The sequence below is a fragment of the Chinchilla lanigera genome, unplaced genomic scaffold (genome assembly GCF_000276665.1).
Source record: "Chinchilla lanigera isolate Chin_1 unplaced genomic scaffold, ChiLan1.0 scaffold00032, whole genome shotgun sequence".
Classification (NCBI taxonomy): Eukaryota; Metazoa; Chordata; class Mammalia; order Rodentia; family Chinchillidae; genus Chinchilla; species Chinchilla lanigera.
Window position 1 is genome coordinate 12493998 of NW_004955433.1, and position 22912 is coordinate 12516909.

Sequence of the window (22912 nt, forward strand, 5' to 3'; positions counted from 1 at the left end):
AATACAAATAAAAGGGCTGAGAATGTAACTCAGTGTGAAGACCCTGGGTTCAATCCCCAGAATAACCAAAAATGAAAAAAAAAAAAAGTAAACACAGAAAATCTGTACCATGCTAACATTAATCCAAAATGTGAAAGTAGCTATATTAATAACAGACTGAGTACACATCAGGACAAATAAAGTTATCAGGGATTAACACAGGCATTACAGAATAACAAAGGGGTCAATTCTTCAGGAAGATACAACAATCCTTAATGTGCAGGTACTTAACAACATACAGCCAAGTATATATGAGAAAAAAATGGATAGAATTGCAAGGAGAAACAGATGGATATGCTATTATAGTAGAAATGGACAGATCCTCCAAGCACATCATCAGTAAAAATAAAATTTAGCTGTATAATACCAGTATTCAACTGGATAAAATTGACATCTATAGACTAAACCCAACAATAACAGAATATACATTCTTTTCAAGCTCACATGGAACATTCATTAAGACAGAACACATTCTGAATCATAAAACACATTTCAAAATTTGAAAAGAATACAAATCAAACAATATTTGCTTTCAGAATATAAGAGAATTAAACTAGAAGTCATTAACAAAAAGCTGGAAAAATGATAAAATACTTGGATTTTAAACAATATCCTTCTATATAGCACACAGTCCAAAGAAGAAATAGTATGAGAAATTTAACAGCATTTTGGGAGGCTGAGGGATGAAGATTGTGCAGTTCAGTGCAAAGACCACAGACTCAATCGCCAGAAAAAAAATATATAAATATAGTACAATTTTAAAAAATTGTGGCACACATAGAAAGTTATAGTATTGAATAAGTATATTAGAAAGAAAGAAATATCTGAAACCAAGAATCTAAATTTCAACCTTAGGAAAGTAAAAAAAGAAGAGCACATTAAATGTAAAACAGGAAGAATGAATAAAAATAAAAAAATAAAAATTAGAAAAGGATAGAAGGGTAAGATACAAAACTCAGTTGCTCTCTTATATACCTGCAATTAATAAGCAGAATTTGAAATTTAAAAATAATACCATTTACATTAAAACTCTTAAAAATCAACTGTAATGGTTGATATATTGCGCCAACTTGAGAAATCTAGAAGCTTAACTAAGTAACTCAGCAGTTCTACATCCCAGGGTGTAGAGGACATGCCCTTACTGCTCTAGGAGATTGTTCATTATGTCAACTTGAGAAGTTTAACTAAGTGACTTAGCAAGGGGTCAGGGTCCTTACTTTGTAAACATCCTGAGCCTGTGCAAGAGGAGGGCAGGGAAATGATGTGAGTACTACACCTGACCCAGGGCAGGTAGCCTGCTTACAATACAAGGGAAGAAAAGAGGTTTGTTCCCTCCCTTTTGCTCTTGTTGCTTTTTTTGTCTTCTGTGGCCATGAATGGTTGCCCCTCAGCCATGCCATTCTGTCTTGGAGCCAGCTGATTATGGACTGAAACATACATAAATTTGAACTAAAGAAACCTTTCCCTCTTTAATCTGGGGGTCAGGTATTTTGTCTCAGCAACGAGAGAAAAGTAACTAACACATGAAAGCTGAAGTATAAATGTGTACAAGATATGCATGAGAAAAAGTACAAAAATTTGATGAAAGAAATCAAGAATGACATACGTAGAGAGGCATTCCATGTTTATGGATAGGAAGACTTCACATTGTTGGGATGTCAGTTCTTTACAACTTGACCAAGACAGGAAATGAAATCCCACAAGTTATTTTGTGCAGATCAACAAACTGATTTTAAAGATTATGTGGAGATACAAAAGACTCAGAATAACCAACGCAATACTGAAGAACAAAGTTGGAGGAGTGAAACTAACTTCAAGACTTACTATAAACATACAGTAAGAAAAACACTGTGCTACTGGCAAAAGAATAAATCTATGAAATAGAAGAAAAAAAATCTATAAATAGACACAAATAAATAGATTGAACTGGTCCATACAAAGAAACAAAAGCAATATACTGGGGAAAAAGAATATTTTCAAGAAACTGCTGGAACAAAGGAAAATCTACATGAAAAAAATTGTATCTAGGCACACATCTTGCATTCTTAAGGAAAACTGACTCAAAGGGAACTACAAACCTAAATGTAAAATGCAAAACATGAAACAACTAGAAGATAACACAGGAGATTTGATGACCCTGGGTTAAGCAATGACTTCATATATAATGGAAAAGCATCATCTATGGAAGAAAGAACTGATAAGCTGGTCTTTGTTATGATTAAAAATTTCTGCTCTGTAAAAGACATTGTTGAGAAAATGAAAAGACAAACCACAAACTAGGAAAAACACCTAGAAAATATATTATCTGATATGTTCTGTCTTAATGAATGTTCCATGTGAGCTTGAAAAGAATGTATATTCCGTTGTTGTTGGGTGTAGTCTATAGATATCAATTATATCCAGTTGAATACTGATATTATAGAACTATTAAAAAATACATAAAGAACTCTTACAACTCATCAATAAGAAAACAAGCAATCTGATTCTTTAAAAATTTAAAAAATGGGCCACAGACTCTGACACCTGACTAAAGGATACAGATGGAAAATCATGCATACATGGCTGATGCATCTTCAACAAGGTTGCCAAGAATACACGACAGAGGAAAGACAGTTTCTTCAGTAAGGTACTGGGAAATTGGATATCCAAACGCAAAAGAATGAAATTTGATCCTTACATCATAAGCAAAAATTAATTCAAATGAATTAAAAAGGTTTAAATATACAATCCCAAACTATAAAACTATAAGAAAATATAAGAGAAAAGTTGTATGACATTGATACTAACAATCACTTTATTGATATGACACAAAATGCCCAAGCAACAAAAGCAAAAATGAACAACTAGGACTGCATTAAGAAAAAGCTTGTGTGCAAGGGGCTGGGGATTTAGCTCAGCGGCAAAAGCGCCTGCCTCGCAAGCGCAAGGTCGTGAGTTCGGTTCCCGGTACCGGAGAAAAACCAAAAAATAAAAAAAAAAGAAAAAAAGAAAAAGCTTGTGTGCTGCCAAGGAAACAATCAACAGAGTGAGATGGTAACCCCAGGAATGGCACAGAATATCTGAAAGCCATATGTCAGATAAGAGGTCAATTTCAGAAATATAGAAGAAACTGCTGCAACAGCAGAAAGACTGGTGGCTCAGTTTTTAAAAGGAGCAAAGACTTGAATGGATATTTCTCCAAAGAAAACAACAAACAGCCAACTTGTACATGAAAAGATGCTCAATAGCACTAATCATCAAACAAATGCAGAACAAAGCCAGTACCTATTAAGCTGGTTTTTATTAAAAACAGTAATCTCCAAACAAAATGTTGGCAAATGTGAGGAAATTACAACCCTGTACATAGCTGGTAGAAATGCAAAATGGTGTAATCACTGGGAAACAGCATGGAGGTTCCTCACAAATAAGTAAGTAAGTAAGTACCATAATGATGCAGCAGTCTACTTCTGAGTATTTCTCAAAAAAAAAAAAAAAAAAAAAACTACAGTCAGGATCTTGAAGGGCTATTAACACTCCAGTGTTCACTGCAGCATGATTCACATCAGTCAAAATGCAGAATGAACCTATATGTCTATTGATAGATGAATAGATTTTTAAAAATGTGGTATATACACATAATGGAATATTACTAAGCCTTTAAAAAGAGGAAATTCTCACACATACTATAACATAAGGAATCTTGAATACATTATGCTAATAAAATAAGCCAGTCACAGTAGGTCAAGTATTGCATGATTCTACTTATATGAGGTATGTAAAGTAGTCCAACTCACAGAATTAGAGAGTAGAATTGTGCTTGTCAGGGTGTGAGAAACTGCCAACCACTGGGCATGAAGTCTCAATTATGTATGCTGAATAAGCTCAACAATGTCTCTTTGGTTAGTATTACTGTATTGTAACAGTAAATTTTAATTTAACAAGTTAAAAATTGTTAAGATCTCATATTATGTATTCTTATCACAATAAACTAATTTTAAAAAAATACAAGCTGTGTATGGTGGCACATATCTATAATGCAAGCACTCAGGAGGCTGAAGCAGGAAGAGTGTCAAGTTCCAGGCCAACCTGGCCTATACAGCAAGATGCTATCTCAAAAAACAACAACAACAAAGGAGACATAGACAGCAAATAGGCATATAAAAAGATGCTCCACAACATCAGTCATCAGACAAATGCAAGTTAAAATGAGATATCTCTGTATATCTATTAAACAGCCAAAAGCCAGAATACTGACAATACCAAATCCTGACCTATGAAGCAACAAGAACTCTTATTCACTGCTGCTGAGAATGCAAAAGGTGCTACCATTTTGGAAGACAATTTGGCAGTTTCTTACAAAACATGTTACATGTGATCTAGCAATGACGCTCTTTGATGATGATACACAGATGTTTATAGCAGGTTTATCCTTAACTGCCAAAACTCGGAAGCAATGAAGGTGTCCTTCAGTAGGTGAATGTGAGACAAACAAAAATCCAAATTATGGAGTCATGAAGATATGGAAAAAAACAAATACATATAAGTGAAAGAAATCTGTCTCTGTGTGTGTCAGTGTGACAGTGTGAGATACGAGTGGGTGGGTGCACTGGGGATTGAACTCAAGGCCTCTGAACTGAGCTACATCACTAGTTCTTTGTTCAAAAAAATTTTTATTTTGAGTCACGGTCTTGCTAAGTTGCTCAGGCTAGGCTCAAACTTGTTATCCTCCTGTCTGAGACTTCTAAAGTGAGAAATCAGTCTTAAGCGTCTAACATACCATATGATTCCAGCTCTAAAATATTTTGAAAAACAGCAAAACTATGGAGACAGTAAGATCAGTGATTCCTGAGACTGGGAAGAGGAGAGCAGTGCTATGGCTTGTGTCTAGATGGCCCCCAAAAGCCTCATGCAGTCTTAGGTGGGTTTTTTTTTTTTTTTTTTTTTTCAGAAGGATCTGGAGTGTGTGACACTGGGATTGATTTACGGTGCAATGCTAGGATCAAGGACTCTAGAACTAAGGGTGCGAGGGCTACCCGCCCTAAGGGAGGTACCATGGATAAGATATAAGGGGCAGAGGGAACTGTGGTTTCCTTGTTCCTTTGCTACCTTCTTCCTACCATGAACTGTTTCTGCTCTGGGATGCCACTCTTCCTTGAAGCGTGTTATGGACTGAAACACTTTGTACATGAGCAAAATAAACCTTTTCTCCGCTAGCTTTGGGTGTCAAGTACTTTGTCTCAGCAACAAGAAAACTAACACAGGAAGTGAGATGATTCTGCAGGATACTGCAAGGCTGGATCCATGTCTCTATACACTTGTCTACACCCAGAGAGCACACATCAAAAAAAGCCTTAATGTAAACTGCAGACTTTGGACAACACTGACACCAATGACGGCTGATTAAGTGACAAAACACCTATCTGATGGGGAGAGCTGATAAGGGAAGGGGTTGGGTAGATGATCTACAGGAAACTTCTGTACCTCACTTTTGTTACAAAACTAAAAATTCTCTAAAAAAAACCGTTTTGGGCTCCGTTACAGACCTGGGCAACATTAAAAGAGAGACTGTAGCCTTTCTGGGCACAGAGACCATGACTCCTCTGTTCAGTCTCTCTGATAGAGGAGCCAGACTAAGGAGTGGGCTTTGGAAGGTTGGGAAGGCAGACTTGACCCAATCTGACAACATGGTGGCCAGACTGGGCTAAGTGGGGGAGGAGCAACCACAGGAAGCACGATGGAGGTGGAGAGGGCAGTCAAAGAAGTGAATGCAGGGCCAAGGCTGACGCTGAGAATTTCACACCTAGGCTCAGGCAAAGGAGAGTACTGAAGTCAGCACGGCATCTCAGGGAGCAGCCACCATTGAGGGAGGTGGCCCGCAAAATGGACAAAGTCAGGGGCCAAGGAGGACTGGGACAGCAGCACTTCAGGTGGCCGGAGAGACCGTGGATGCTCAGAGAGGTCAGGCAGGATGAGAACTGGGAAGCACAAGCAGCAGCAACCAGATAAGTGGATGGCACAGGGTGCCTGAGAAAGGAGAGTGGAGAGACTTGATGGGAAGGCACATTTCTACAAACATCTTCCTGCAAGCCAGCAGCTGAGGAAGCAAACATTCTGAGTGAAGGGTGGGTCAAGAGAGGCTGTTTCCAACTCCAGCCAGTGAGGAAAGTAAATTAATGAAACAGCGAATTTTAAAATACAGAGGAGCCAGGTGTGGTGGTGCACACCTGTAATCCGAGCACCTGGAAAGCAGAGGCAAGGAGGATGGTGACTTTGAGGCCAGCCTGAGCTCCTCAGTGAGACCCTATCTCAAAACAACAAAAACAAACAAATGAAAAAATCAGGAGAAAATGGGAAAAAGAAAAATGACCAGACAGGAGAAGTGATATCCATTCCCTTGAAAAATGAAGGACAGAGGTGATGTTGGGCATGGAAAAGATGATAGAAAAATAATGTATTGCATTTGCTCAAAAATGATGTCATTTGGTGATATAATTCAAAATCTTAGCTCAGCTTCTGAGTGGAGCTGATAGTTTTTTATGTGTGTGGCTACTGGGAATTGAACTCAGGACCTGGTGCTTACCAAGTAGGCACTTGTGCTGCTGAGCTATATCCCTAGCCCCCTGAGTTAATGGTTTTCAAAATGAAAATTTCAAGGTTCCAACACCCTTCTAACTCTAAAACCTGTGTTTTCAATCTCTATTTTTGCCTCAACCTGTTTGAGCTCATAAGTAATAACTCTTTAACTCTTAGCTGCCCTGGAATACCCAGGAACTACTGTCCACATCTGGTCCTACTCCTGGCTCAGAACAGCTCCACTGCCCACCTTGACAGGAAGCAAGTCAAGGGGGCACTGGGCCTCCCTCCCTTTCTTCTTTTTGTTTTCTTCACTTATGAACATGGAAGTACCCTCTGGAGGGCACTGTTACAGATTTGTTGTAATAAGATTTTTAAGAAATATAAATTATTCTTGAAATGCATGCTAATTATATGAAGCAGATACCGCCAGGAATATCATACAAAGCTGCCTTCTAGACTTATAGACCACCAGCTAGGGTATAAAATCCCAGAGGGAAGGTCCATGGCTACTATGGACTACTACTATGGCACTCTAAGACCAACGCTATCCTAACCCCTAGAACTTACTAGGTGTTAAGTATCTGTGGAAAGACTGATGTAGCACTCCATCAAAACCTGAAGATATAGTGATCATTTAAACATATGTTGTAATCCATGCTCATCAAATCTCCAGAAACATAAATACTTTAAGTGGTTTTTTTCTCTGAATTGTTTCATTCTCTTCTCTCTTTAAATTTAAATGCACAACTGAAATTCCCACATTTAATTCTCTGTACTAGTTAAAGAACAGTTAGGAGTATTCTTTCTCTTTCTTTCCTTCACATACTCCTGATTCCCCATCTTTTCAAAAAAAACCTTGCAAGAATACTGAGTAGAATGTCTTGAGATTTGCTTTATGTAGGCCCATTAGAACTGTATACATACATACATAGGTACACTTACACAACAAAAATAATGAAAGAAAAACACAATCCTTGAGAAATCTGCCCTTTAAGAGTAAAAAGTATACCGATACGAAAGAATTGATTGTGAATTCCAAATCTCTTGGATGGATATTCTACCAGCTTCTCAGAACCAACTGCTGGGCTCACACTGAGCAAGTATATTTCCCTCTAGACCTGCCCCTCCTGGGTCCTCTTTCAAAATATCATGAAAAACCTATGGCTAAGCTTTCTAGATGCCCTTGTTAACCTGCTGTTCCTCTGCTCTTCAAAGCAATCAGTCAGAGAGTCCTTTCCTTTCTAACGCCCAAGTATCTCCATCAGCTTCTTAACATCTCTTGCCCTGGCAACACTGTTAGCTCAGGCAGATGTTACTCCTGCCTGGACACCTAACTTTCCAAAATTTAACTGATTTCTCAACACCCAGCCTTATTAGCCTCCAACACATCCCCCACACGAAGGCCAAAATGATACCTCTAAAACTCAGACCTACTTAAATGAATGCTTAATACCTTATGAGGCCACCTGCCTGTAAGATGAAGTCCAAGCTCCTCTGCTGGGTGCCTAACAGCCCTTCCCAGCCTGGCCCTGCCTCTGCCCTTCTGTGTGAATGCCCCTCATGCTCCTCTCAAACTGGACTCCTGCAACGTTCTCAGATGTGCCCTGCTCTTCCTGGCTGTGATGTTTCCTCCTCTGTCTAGTGCCCTCTTCTATTCAGAGCTCAATGCCAATGACCTTCCCCTTTGGGAAGCCTTCCTTGACCTCGCCCCCTCCATCAGGCTGGGTAAAGGAAGTGACCTGTGCTCCCAGAGCACCTGCCTTGCTCTCTGGTCATGCTAGCTGAAATGGTCTGTTTATGGCATGTCTCCACAGCAGACCCTGAGCTGTAAGTTCTACAAAGGTACAGACTAACTTGCTGGTTATGTTTACCTCCTGGCCTGATCCCATTGCCCATCATGTGGAATAGGGAAAATGTCACGTTTATCTTTGCTCCCCTGGACTTATCATAATGTTAGAGCACAGCAGGTATATATGTGCAGCAATGAATAAGCGAAGTATTCTACTGGCTGAAGTCCAGTTCTCCGATGAACACACTGACACTTGCTACCTGTACACTTATTCAGTGCCAAAATGTTTGTATGACATGAACATATAGCAAGTACACGTTTTTCTGACATGTATAGAATAAAACATACTAGGAATAGAGTTGTCATAGAAACATCAGTAAATTGAATTTCCAGAAGTTGGGACAACCACCTTCCAGTTGGCAGCATTTGTTCTGGAATCAAAGGAAAGTTTAAATCCTCATTATCACTTACCACAAGTCATTTCACCTTCCTGGGCCTCGTTTCATCATCAGAGAAACAAATCTCCAGTTTCAAAAACCCACAAGTGGAAATAGTCTGCTATCTTTATGCACTGAGTTTGAAAGAAGTTTGAATAATAAGGTTTCCAGAAAAAACAAAATAGGCTACTAGTGTGTCTCCCAATTGACACTATATATTTATACATAAAATTTAATGGTGGAAAGTGGGTTAAAATAATATAGCAATAAGTTGCTCAGAAAACATTTTGTGAGGAAACTATACATACACAATTGCAGACAAACTTACAAAATGCCTGGTATTAAAATAGATATATATGCGACAGCATGTGTGCGAGAGAGAATACAGTGTGCGAGAGAGAATATAGCAGTCACTGCAGCGTTAGAGAGTCTAGTGGGAACCAACCTATGATTTACTGTATCTGTGAATTTTTTAAAAAACTGTCTAAAATTATACTATTTTCTTTTTCTTTCATTTTTAACTGCTATATAAACAGTATGAAAAAAATGATTCCACTGTGGTTTGTCATCATACACAATCAGCATTTTTAAACTGCTGGCTTAATGTAGCCCTTTCCTAAAATACAATTTCATGAAACAACTCATTTTGGCTCCCGCACTGGTAATGTCATATAATTGGGGAAACTGGACTCAATATCATTACATATAAATCCTGACTATCATAATTTTAATGTTTTTATAATCAATAATCACTTTTATCAAATCTATGATTGATATACATTTGTAAAAAAACTCCAACAAAAACTTACCTTCAGTTTTCCAAGTTAAATTATAGGAACCTACTTTAACCTTGTAAACTGAATATACTGTACATTTAGCAAAGGCTCTTAGCTCTTTCTTACTGCCTTGTATACTTAAAAGAATAATGTGCAGAAATACTTGTAGTTTCTTCATTTACCCAAAGTAATGTCTTATACACCATCAGCTTGGTGTATAATCTTATGAGTCTATGTAACTTTTTATGTGATTTTGTAGTTTCAATTTTTAAGCTCTTTCAAAAGAGTTCTATGTTCTTTTGTTATTTTAAGCCTAAAATAAAGGGTCTTAACACTGAGCTACATCTCCAGCCTACATACCCATATATTTAAGTTTGAATAGGACTCTGTAAAGAGGCGTGCCTCATTTCTGATGAGCTCCTAAAACACACAAAGTTGTTAAATACACTTTTGGGCAACGACGTACCCTGTTGATGATGCTCCAAGAAATCTGAGCCAGACCAGATTCTACCCCCTTTATAACAAAGCACATTCCAGTTCATTTCCCTCTCTGTCTGTTGTCTTCCTACATATCAGAATTCAGATTCAAGCCTGTCATTTTCTGAGGCCTGCTCCATCAGTTTCAGCTCCATTAATGTCTCTCTGCTCCTCAATTCTGGGTTTCTAATAATGCACAATCATGTTGGATCTTAGTTTCATTTTACATTTTCCCTTCCACACTTCCAAATCTAAGAGCTATGAGAGTCCGGCTAACAGAACAGGGGCGGCATTGTCTTCCTTACTGTGGGATTCCCAGTCCCCAGCAGCACTAGAACACAGGATGCTCCAAGTCTTACACTGGAACTTAAAGATCCCACAGGTATACTCTATCTTTTATCCAGGTCCCTTTTAAGAACAAGGGCTAGGGCCAGGGATATGGTCCAGAAGAACAGCACCTGCTTGGCAAGCGTGAGGTTGTGAGTTCAATTCCTGGTAAAAAAAACAAAAAACAAAAAACAAAAACAAGAACAAGGACTATTTTAATACCTCACAACCTTTATATCACTATGATCATAACCACAGCAGATGAAGGATGGACCCATACTAAGTATTAAAAGTGAAGGTCTCTTGAGTTTAGTACCTGACTCAAAAAAGGTAAAGAGTTATAATACTGACTTGCCGCTAGAAAGATCACCAGGCCCACTTCATCACAGCCTATATTTCTTTACAAATAAAGAAAAAAAATACTTACATTGTTTTATCTTTTGTTGGGATGCTGAAGTCAGCATATGATAGAAAATCAGAGTAAAAATTTTCCTCGGAAAATCTTTCCCATGGGGTTCTCCAAAACAGCACACATGGTTCCGTATACACAACACTGTATCTCAGCAAACAGAACTTAGTACAGGCTCTGGGGTTGGGTGGAAACTGACCCATTTAAAGTACCTGCATTTTTAGGGACTGTGTACTAGAAAAAGATAGCTTTTCAAAATTTCTTTTTCCATCTAAGTGCATGTAATTGAATTGAAGGAGTACTTTTCTTAATATCACTGAACAATTCTGCACCTGAGCCAATTTTACAAATAAAAATTATAGGCAACATGGATAACAAAAACTCTAGTTTACTGCAATACATCCTTGAACGTCAGTTCCCTGTTAACACTTGGAAATTTCCCTGAGTAATCGACCAGTTTTGCAACATCTTTTCTACAGTATACGTATATTACTTATTCTACAGTATGTGAGTTATATTATATTCTATTGTATGTGTGTTTATTCCTTCACACAGGAATTGTTTGTCAAAAAGGAAGCATTTTATTTTATTTTATTTTTTTTGGTTTTTCTCCGGTACCGGGAACCAAACTCACGACCTTGTGCTTGCCAGGCAGGCGCTTTTGCCGCTGAGCTAAATCCCCAGCCCCCCCAAAAAGGAAGCATTTTAAAAAGTATTTCTTTAAAGTAAAAGTAAAATCTAGATTCCAGAAAAATGTTTCCTTATATCTGGCTACAGGAAGGTCAATGTTTTAAAAGAATACATCTAGTTAATGCAAAAATATTGCAAAAATTGAGATATCCTCTTTGCCTCCCCTCTCCACAAAATCAATTCTAGCCTTAGAAAGAAACAGTTTATACAATTAACAAATGACCCACAATTTCATTCCTGAGTATTTGTCCCAAGAAGGTGGAAACATATTCACATAAAAACCTCCACATGAATGTTTATAGCAATTTTATTTGTAATAGAAACAACCCTGAAGACCCAATTAATGAATGGTTAGGCAAACTGCTACCGCCATACCATGGGCTGCTCCTCAACAGAAACAGGAACTACTGACATACACAAACTGAGTCTCCAGAAATCAATGCTGGGTAAAACAGCCAGTCCCCAAAGGGTTTTAGCTATGATTCCATTTATACAACATTCCAGAAAGGACAAAATTATAGAAATGGAGAACTGATTGCTAAGGTAAAGAAAGGGCTAAAAAGGAGACAAGTATGCGTGTCTATAAAAGAGCAATAGGAAGGGTCCTTGCAGTGATGAAAACGTTTCCTCCCCTGATTATCACAATATCACCGTTCAGGCTGTGATGCTAAACTATATACTGCAAGCTGTTACTATTGGGGCAAACTGTGTAAAGGACTCAAGGAACTCTCTGTATTATTTTGCACATCACATTACATTAATCTGTAATTTTCTCAAAATATAATTTTAATTAAAAAATGAAAAAAAGAGAAATATTCTAACCTAAGGCATTTACTTTGCCATATTGAGATCTACGATGCAGAATCCATCATGACATTTGGATTATGCATAAGAACCATGGAAGCAGATAAAGTACCAACAGGATCACTCACCCAACAAGTCACAGTAGTTTCTATGTCATGGACATCTGTGAGTCTCCCCAGTTCCTGCTTAGGGGCTACTTCTGGTCAGACATACATCTTAACAGTTCATAAAACAAGGGCTGGAGGTCTCCTGTACAGAAGAATCCTTCCTTTTTTCTACAGCTGTTACAAAGCCCACAGCAAAGAATTCCCTAATGGCAAGGTAATCAGTCATTACTTAGTCTATCCAAAAGAAGGAACTCTGTGAAAAGACCTGGATATCAACCTTCTTTACATAAATCAAATGTTCCAATACATAGCAAATGCTCTGCCAGGTAAGGTAACACTTTCTTGTATAATATAGAGAATTAAAATATATATATGGGTAACTTCCAACTCTTCTCTCATGAATATAATTAAGAGTTGCATTAGAAAGTAGGAAAGAAGTAAAAAAATTAAGATGTGCTAGGTACATGCATCAACTCCTCAGAATTAATATAATCATTTGTACTGAAAACATATATTAATAAAAATAAAATTTTTTAAAGTCATTTTTAAATTTCCTCTAGTGGTATCTGATCAAAGGATTATTATGATAAAAACTTTTAAACCCTCTTTTTCAAGGAGGAATATTTATTCAGTCCAATAAAGTATTTTAGAAAGAGTCAATATAATTTATTTCATTTTTCCTACACTTTGATTTAACACAGAAAATATTCAGTAATACTCCATTGCACTAAGTATTTTCAATAAAACTGGTGATCAAGAAAAGCTTTACATTCTTCTGTGTGACAACTGAGGATTTTAACTGAAAAAATACCGTACTCTATAAGCAGGGCCATCTAAAGTATGCTCAAATCACTTGAGCACTTAATTTTTCCATATTTTTTGTATCTAGACTGAAACAGAGCTCAGAAAATTCCAGAGACAGATGGCTGATTCTAAAAGAAAAAGTCATTTAGTTGTCATGGTCATTGTCACCGTCAGTACCTACTATCTTATACTTCGCTAATTATACTTAACTTTATCATGCTGCTTTATGCCTGGGAGAAGACAAATCATTAATCAATTATGTACACTAATTACAAATGCTACCTTTAGGAGGCGTTTTAATAACTTAGTAATAGGGTGAAGTGTTTCTTCTAACTGCTTACTTTATTTATTTATTTGTTTTTTGGTACTGGGAATCGAATGCAAGGCCTCGTGCTTGCTAGGCAGGTGCTGTGTCGCTGAGCTACATCCCCAGCCCTAACTGTTTACTTTAAAACACTGTTGATAAGAAAAATGTTAGCCAGGATGCACTGAACAATTACAAACACTTAATGTACACTTTTGCACCATCTACAGAAACTCTTTTGCTCCTCAAAAGTAGAGGTATAATTTTACAATTGGTTGAGGTCACATGGAAAATAAAATTATATGCTAATTTGTTGCTATATTAAGTTATCACAGAAGGTCAGACGAGTCACAGTAAAATGAATTCTGAAAAAAATTAACTAAGTAGATTGGTATGTACCATATCCAAGTAAACTGTTTATCTTAATATAAGAAAGATTTTAAAAGGTATTTTACCTTTTTGAAAACAAATAATTTTAACAACTCCAGGCACTGACGTGGGTAATTTAAAAATATTTTCTATGAAGAGATTTTTTTTCCTTAAACAAAAAACAAAAAAATGGGGCAAGGTAAAATTATTTTAAGAGAAGAAAAGAACAGAAAAGGGCATAGTATGAAAAAAGAAAATAATTTTCCAAAAAAAAAGCTTTATTTATCTATGTATTTCTTAAATTCAACACATAAATAGTTCTCATGTTCTATAAAATGAACACACAGGTTCAAACTAAATGATAGAGTCATGAGGTGGTAAGTACTATAATTTTTTTATTTTATTTCAAACTAAACTAAACAGTATAGGTGTTTTTTTCTTAGCATAGATTTGTCTGAAGAAAATAGGTTTTATTTAAAAGACACACGTAATTCTATGGGTATCACATGGCTATATGGCTAAAAACCAAATTAATGCTTGAAGAGTCTGGACTAACAGTTTCACATAAGATAACAACACATCCTTCATATTTCTATATTTCAAAGGTCATTTTACAGAAAAAGAGAAAGAATTTGGGGAGCAGGTAATAATGGAGAAATGAAATCCTATAGCATACGGAATCATAGGTGCAGTATTTTATAAAGTACTCAGTTTACTGCAGGACACAACAAAGATAGGTGACAGCGACATCTGTGTCGTTCCCTTAGGCAAATTCCCGGGAAAAACATAAAACAATAATTTTGTGTTCTAGTCTATCCTTTTTTCCATTAAAAGATGTATTTCCATTTTATTTCAACATTGTGAATGCCCTACTATAAGACAGCTAGTACTCACAAAGAGCCATTTGAATTTTCTTTAAATCATAACTAATTTTTAATTTTTAAAGGGACTTTACCTAATGACTTTAATGATTTTATGACTATTAGTTACCATAAAATGAGTTAGGTTCCCATGAAATATCAATTTGACATCTTGTTTAAATACTTTTCTGCTATATATTACCAGGATTGTTTACCCCATTTTCTCCTTACCAAGTTAGATATGGAGATACCTACTCAGCCATAAAATCTTCACACGCCTCCACACATACACACATAGTATACATTTCTTACTATCATTCTTGTTTGAGGATTTTATGTACTGGGCTCTTAAATCCACTGAAAAAGGGGAGAAAAATCTGACAAAAATGGAAACAGGCACTGATGCCTAAAAAATCAGGACTTAAGTAAATTAATCTTCATTTCCACTGAAAGCAATCTGATGTCCAGAGACTGAGAGTTAGTCTACCATAAAATGCGGCACATTAAATACTACAATGACCTGCTTGAAATATCTTAATGTAATTATGATGTCATCTACAAACCACTGTACTATAGTTATATTTTAATATTCATTACCAGCAGTTCCAAAGCAAAATATATTAAAACTGTAAAAATATTAAGTTGGTTCAAGATAACATCAAACAAATCAGTAGTTATTCTGTGACTAAAATTAAGACTCAAAATATGATTTGAAAAGAACTGCTAAAACAAAGGTAAAATATTTGGCCCCTTGGTTATCACAAGTGACACTATCATTCCTGGTGGTTTGCTTATAAAATTCTGTATTTCTACCAGCTAGCTGAAAAGAATGCAAAGCTTCTTACAATCAGCTAAAAAGAAAGTCTTTACCATGTCCCTTGAAAAAGCTCATTTTCACATTACTCAGGCTTCATTATGCTAAATCAATATTCGTTTAGTCACTGGGGTTATTGACATATTTTAAAATAAAAGTATACCCTTCAGCTACTGCACTCATTACAGGTAATTTGTCTTGTCAGAGAGCAGGGAATATTATCCTAGTCTTTCAGGGGCTGACAGCCCATGGAAATACCTCCCCATGGTTACGACTGTAAATAATTTTAAGGTAAAATATTGAAAAATCAATGACTGTTTCCTGCAATCTGTCACAAACAAATCAATCATAATCTGTACTGCCAGAGAGTATGATTTGAAGGAGATGGGAGCAGATGTAATTCTTGGCTGGAATCTCTCATTTCAAAATCACTTCACATAATGGTGTCATCATTTAAACACTTAACAGTCAGTGCAACTGCCACTGCAACATCTAGTTGGACAAAACCACAAGGAGGAGGAGGAGAAAATGCCATCCCTATTATGTTAACAAACATTTAATTTAAATGGTTGCTGCATTAGTAAATTTCCACTGAAAACAGTTTTACCTGCCCCTTTCGCAGTTCTAAATTAATCAAGCTGCTTTCTATGTTCCAATACCTACGAAATTAGCCCAGGACTCAAATTAGACTCTCTAAAGAACATATGCCTTTTATTTTAAAAGTCCATTACAGACAATAAATTCTGAATTAACAAAACATTTGGAGTGCAGGATATCCCCATTTTATCTTATAAAAACAGTCAAAAAAATATTGTCATAGATGTTAAGATCATACTTTTATGACTTAAAAGTAGGCCTAAATGTTTCTGTTGCCCAGATATTGAATTTTATATTTTCCTTCTGTTCAAATTTGTAATACTGAAACATATTTTAAGATGACCACTAAGAAATGGTCAATTTGAAAAATATCCTTGCATTCCATGCAAGTTATATCATAGAGTGATAAAAACTGGAGTAATAACCCAAATATACGTAGTGTTAAAGCTGGCCAAGGTCATAATACTGGACCATTTTACAAATGTAAACTGATATCCAAATAATAATTTTGATGCCACTATTTTTTTCTAGACTACACTTTATGGCTTCTTTAGCTGCTTGTACTCTCAGTGTAGGCATGAATAAATAATCTACAAATTGGTATATTTCCCCTTCCTGTTAAGCTAGCCAAAAACCTATTTGACTTGAAGATTAAAGTCTTTTTCTAGAGGTCTGTGTTTTTAAATATATACTAGTTCCTTTAGTGGAAAAAATCAATTTTAGCTATCACATGTCTTATTAATTGCCTAATTATGCCCTTTATTGTTTTATTAATATTCCTCCCAGACATAGTTCAAGGAGCAGATATTTTTGGTGACTAGAAAATTATATAATTTTTCTAAGAAAGGAAAACACACAGATATACATACCATTACACAATTTAAGCTTGTATAAACATTCTTAGACAAAGTACTTAGCCTTTTATGAAGACCAATTTACAATTTGATCGACATTGTTACTGTGGTAACACAGCAGCAAAAGATACAAACTTGTCCAACAGGTACAAACTGAATCTAGTTTTTGTTCTTCGAGATTCTAAGATTTCTACAATGCTAACAACAGGTTTTTGAAAATGAAAAAGCACATGGGTAAATTATCAAAGACATTATCCAGAATAAACCAGAATATTCCATTCCCTGTGAATCCCTGCAACAGCTGCAAAGTACGTAATGCAGCAAGCCAACTAGCATGTGGAAAAGGAAAATATTAGCCATGGCCTAGGATTACACCATAAGTGGGAAGGGACCTGCGGCTCTGAACGAGGGAAAGAACCCATGTGTGTTTCCCTGGGTTCCAGTTCACCAGAACTCCCCAGGCTGGGCCCAGTCAAATTCTTGCCAGAGCTATGAAACCAGTTGCCAGCAATCAAGTCTTCCACGCAGAGCATGGCTGTGACTGGTAGTAAATCATCCTGAAGAGAACATATCTCCCTAAGTGAACACAACAAAGAATTGGGAAGGAAATGAGGACAGTTCAACAACATGCTAAATGCATGCATGTCAACCACAGACTACAGTGTCACCCATTAGACTGTGCAAGACACCACTGCAGATCTAATTCTCAGAAAGAAGCTATTTTAAGAGTGCTGAGTACGCTGAAATGATATTTATCTGCTCTCCCAATACAGCCCATTGCCCTCGGAGAAGCAGGCTCAAAACCTTAGCAAAGGAAAGAAAGGTAGTCCTCAAATCCCAAATTTAAAGAAACTGCTGCCTCGTGAACAAAGCTCTATATGTAATAAAGGCTAGGGGTTACAGAGAGAAGTATTTTAAAAGAGATAATATTACCTCCCTGTCTTCTGAATCTCCTCCTTCCAATAGCCAGTACAGCAGCTCCGTTATGAACCGTGCACTGTTAAAGAGAAAAAATACCAATAGTTAGCTGCATCTCTCAGACCACTTCCTTCCTTCATGGAATTATAATTTAATTACCAATACTTCAATTGATTTTATTCCTGGATGATACATTTTTCAAAAAGCATACTCTTTAGTTATTTCCACAAGAGAACATTTAACACAACCTTCTCAATTAATCAATCAATTAACCCCTAACTGTTGAAAGGATGTTCTTTTCATATTTTCAAGATAATGAGGGACTCACACATCTACTTTAAATAAAAGGAATAGAGTTTTAATACATTTAAATACCTTCAGTATATATTAAATATGCATCTTAATAAATCTGGCTGACGACATGAGAAATTAACAAATCTACACATTTAGATATTTTCTATATCTCTTCTTAGAAAAAAAATCACAAAGTTGGATCCTGTTATGTATTAAGTTCAACAACTCTATTCATGATTTAAAAACAAAACAAGAAACTAAGTCTAAAGATAAACAGAGGAATCAGATTGCTCAAAGCTAGAATTTCTTTATATTTGTACTGTGTATTTTCTAACTTGCTACGCTTCAGCTTTGAGTTTTGCACGAAGCTCCATTTCCTTACATACCCGTCAATAATAGGACATAAATATATTATTAACAAACAATTAAATATCATTTCATATTACAGTAAAAATAACTTTAATTGGCTTTGAAAGTATCTATAGAGAAACACTTGCCCTATTGAAAGCTATATTAACTATAGCTGCCTTGTGTAAAATTAGCTTTTTTTTTTTTTGGTCACACAACTATCTTTATTACTTAATAGAATGTTCAGTACCACTAATTCCAGTTCCTTGCTTTACCCACTATGCAATAGAAAGTAATTCTTTTTCAGCAAAATAAATCTTTTTCATGTTTTTTTCTTCTATCTGTATTTAACAACCCTATTCTGATGAGAAATGACAAGTTCTGTATATACCTGTATACTCTGTCATTAAGAGTTTGGTACCGATGAACATGCTATTCTCCCTAAATTTATTCTTCAAAGAAATAGATACTGAAAATAATCCAAAATTTTGATTTGGTATAAACATATTATTTACTTTAAATAACAATTCCAGTTCTATAAACTGTAACTTTACTTTTGATTTTTATGAAAAGCAATGAGTTTATAAATTTCACTCTCCGATGACAGCATTAAAATAAATTATTCAAGGTAATTCCAGGATAAATGATAAATAAAAATAAATGAATTATTCAGTATTTTTGTATTTACTGCATTCCTATTTAATGCAGTTAAAGAATTTTAATAATCAAAGGCCTTGAGTGGCATTCTCAGCATTTTGCATGGAGTCCCTATTATCAACAAAAAAATGTTTTGGTAAAGCCAAACCTAGTGCTATTTTTATTTCATACATAAGCACACCCAGTGTGTGCAGACACTCACTTGCAGATGAGCCTTGGTGCTAGGGCAAATGTCAGCCAACATTTGGAAGAACTCCATAGTTAGGAAGTGAACTTAGTGGAAAACATCCAAATGTATTATACAAGCATCATACTTATCACCTGCACAGAAGATAGAAATGATTTTGTTTAAGGAAACACAGAAGAATAGTAATACTTTTGGGATATTTGATAGGAAAATCTAATCGAATTTTCTCCAAGGTATCACTCTTCATATTACAGCAAGTAAACAAATAAAAGCTGTATCAAGGTATGGAATATCATTAGCTCAAGAAAAGGCTAGGAAAATGGATTACATAAATGACAACTGCAAGGGAAAATTACATTCCCTTATCCTGAACAAATGTTAAATGCATCTTACTAATAAAGACTTGAACTCAAACTACATTAGAATATACTGGTTTTCAATTCTGAAGCATCTAAGTTAATCTGCTGAGCTAAATTGGTGCTTAGGTATACTACAACTATAAAAACACTGAAAATTTATGCAGAAATAAGTCATCAGTATCATACTTCAGAGTACTGCTGTGAAAGCAAACCATTGTCATCATTGAACTGGGAAAACAATTCTGCACTTTACATGTTATTTGAACTGCATCAGCTGCTATTCCATTAAGAAAAATTATTCTTAATGAAAAATTATTCTTGATGAAACAGCTAACAAATATCAAAAAGATGTTAATACATTGTAGAAGTTGAAGAGAAATATACCAAAATATTGAGATACTTTCACTCAAAACAGGCTGTGCTATTTCAGAATTCATAATCTCTTTCAAAGAACACGTTTAACTCCATTTAGGATTACCTGATTTCATTTACATCAATGTTATCAACTAAAGAACACTTTTAACTTTTTGAGATTTCTAGAATGTGTAAGTACATTAATTATTTATATTTTAAAAGACAATGGGTAACTTATGTCCCTATTTCATCTTTCATTTTTAACTTAATATATGAATTCTTATGATAACACATAGATAATAGCATAAGGATGGGGATTATGGCTGCCAGAGGAGAAAAAAATTTGATGGGTTGGTTGGAAGATAAATAAAGCAATTATCTCAAAATTAACGCTCTTGTTTTACTCTCAGCAAACACATCTAAATAAGTCTTCCTTTGATTTTAGTTTACCACGTAATTCTAACTAGCTAATTATCCTTGGAGTCAAGAATGAGCTGTGACTCTACACCTGGCTTTTCCGATCATGTGCCTGAGGTCGGCTCCACTTTCATTTCCTCTTTCTGCGATGAGTTTTAATATTAAAGGAAAATACACATACATCGTAGACACACACTGATGGACAGCCAGCTTCCAGGAAATCAGGAGCTACAAAGAGGGAGTAAATCTTAATGTGATACTTAGGTTAAAGGGTATTAGGTGCTGGGTAACTCAAGGTAATAGAATCAAGAGCATGTATCCGTCTTGCTATTGTTTTTGCATTTGGAGATTCGGAGTAAGAAACAGTAATATTATTTTAGTGGTGACCCAGGTTATGGTTCAGATCCTTAAAGTATTATTTCCACTTGCTCATCAGTCCAAATTTATAAAACAGTATCTTGAAAGAAATGTAAGTTTTCCTCTATCTCTTAAAATAAAAAAAGCATTCCATAAATATTGTAGCTAGGTACTTGACAGGTAAAAGAAATTGAGAGCCGTAATACATTCAATGAGACCATCTTTTCCATAAAAATTAAGTGATACACATTTCTCATATATTTATGTATTCCGTTTCTTCACATTAAGTGTGCCTTCCTATACAGATTTACTTTGAACATTAATAAATGTTTGCCTAACAATATACTGCTCTGTTTTATGCCTCTTTTTCGAAGTTAAAACCCCTTTAATCCACAAAGGCAGGGTACAAAGAAAGCTGCCACCAGGTATTGCCAAGAGGCCACAAGTTGTATTAGCACATTCCGGGACACTTAACATTAAACTATCATTTCTCTCCAAAACTTCTGTTGCCAAACTGCTCACAAAATCTAGAAGCTCAAAGAGAGGTTTCAAGTGCAATTAAATTCTCCAAAAGCCAAACTGTACAAAAATATGCCGCCCTTCTTAGGTCTCCATTTATAGACAACATTTTCTCAGGATCTTAATTAAGATAACGATGCACACCTGTGTCAACATTCTCTGGCAAGACAGCCTTATCAATCATAATCCTTTAAGTACACTCGAAAACAGCAAAGCGATATGACAGAAGCAGTCTGTTGCCTTTCTTGGTGTTGGTGTTGTGTCTCTCCCACAAGAATGATGGGATCTTTACAATACAGCAGACCTACTTTTATGAGTCTTTAAAGTTTTAACTGTAAATAGCTATTACACTGAATAAACAGGAGTAACCTCTTTGGCACCTGATGGAAACAATGACAACTGCGCAGCCAAAACTTGAAGAGCAAGCTCCCCATGTCTGGGCAACCCTGTCGTGGCTCTTATTTTAAAGCTCTACATTTTAGGAGTTATACATAACTGGATCCGTGCAGGCATGACAAACCAATAAACCCTTAGGAGGCTTTAAAATGAAGCTTAATAGCCTTAAGTTAATAACAGTCAGAGCAAACCTCTCCCTAATGTAAGTTAACATATTCAGAAAGATACAAATGCAAGAAGAAACAAGAAAAAAAAATTCTTGCAAACATGGAGTGAGAGGGTGGAAAAAGTGCTGCCAATGAAACTGTATATCTAACAAGTAAGCAAGTTCTCAAATGCAAACGCTGATTAATAAAAAGGAGATAAGGAGGGGGGGAAGGGTGGAGGGAGAGGGGAACAGACCCTCACCACTATAAAGATAAAAATTTAAAACCTCGTGTTTACCAGTGAAAATGTGAAAGCTTTCATATAAAAACGGAGAAAATCCGCCAGATGCTATCAGAATTCCGCCTGCCTGCTAATGATCAGCCCTTTCCTCTTACTACACAATTCTATCTCAGACGCCGGGCGACCGTGGCCAGTCGAGCAGCAGAACTATCAATGTGCAAATAAAGCAGAAAATAGAGACATCCTTAAGAAATGAGTCTTAAATTTGACGCAGAGCAGAGGTGACAACCACAGCAACAGAACCATAAATTCTAAATGTTTCAATATCTTGCAGGATTCTCTCCAGTCCTTGACACAAAAAGAAAAAAAAAAAGGGGGAGGTAGGATGGGGTAGTGGGGAAAGGGGGAGAAAAGGAACAGCCCTGTGGCCCTGAGTGGCAGGATTATGTAATGAGGATGTCTGCGTGACAGATGCAGACTCTCGGTGGCACCAACCTCCATGGCTCCATTTCTGAAACGGTCGTCCCGGACGAAAGCCGACAGTGATAGAGGGAACACTCGTGGACCGGGAAGACACGCCCACGCGAGCTGGCCGGCAGGCGGTGACACCCACAGAGGCGGGTCACCCGGACGCCCGTGCGGCCCACGCGCGAGGCTGCGCCGCGTCCCGCCTGCCCGCGAGGGGACGCAGACGCTGTCCCCCGCCG

At 36.4% G+C, this 22912-nt stretch overlaps 1 long non-coding RNA gene across 7 annotated transcripts in view; it reads right to left on the reverse strand.

Moving 5' to 3' along the window:
• The window catches only part of LOC102003796, a 58114-nt gene extending 35208 nt beyond the window's left edge, over positions 1-22906 (reverse strand). For all 7 annotated transcript variants that reach the window (XR_001234749.1, XR_001234751.1, XR_001234750.1 and 4 more), the window contains exons 1-3: positions 22701-22906; positions 19432-19550; positions 17946-18009 (exon numbers count right to left, since the gene is read on the reverse strand). This is a non-coding gene — a long non-coding RNA (uncharacterized LOC102003796). The remainder of the gene's footprint in view (positions 1-17945; positions 18010-19431; positions 19551-22700) is intronic.
• Between the last annotated feature and the right edge of the window lie 6 nt (positions 22907-22912).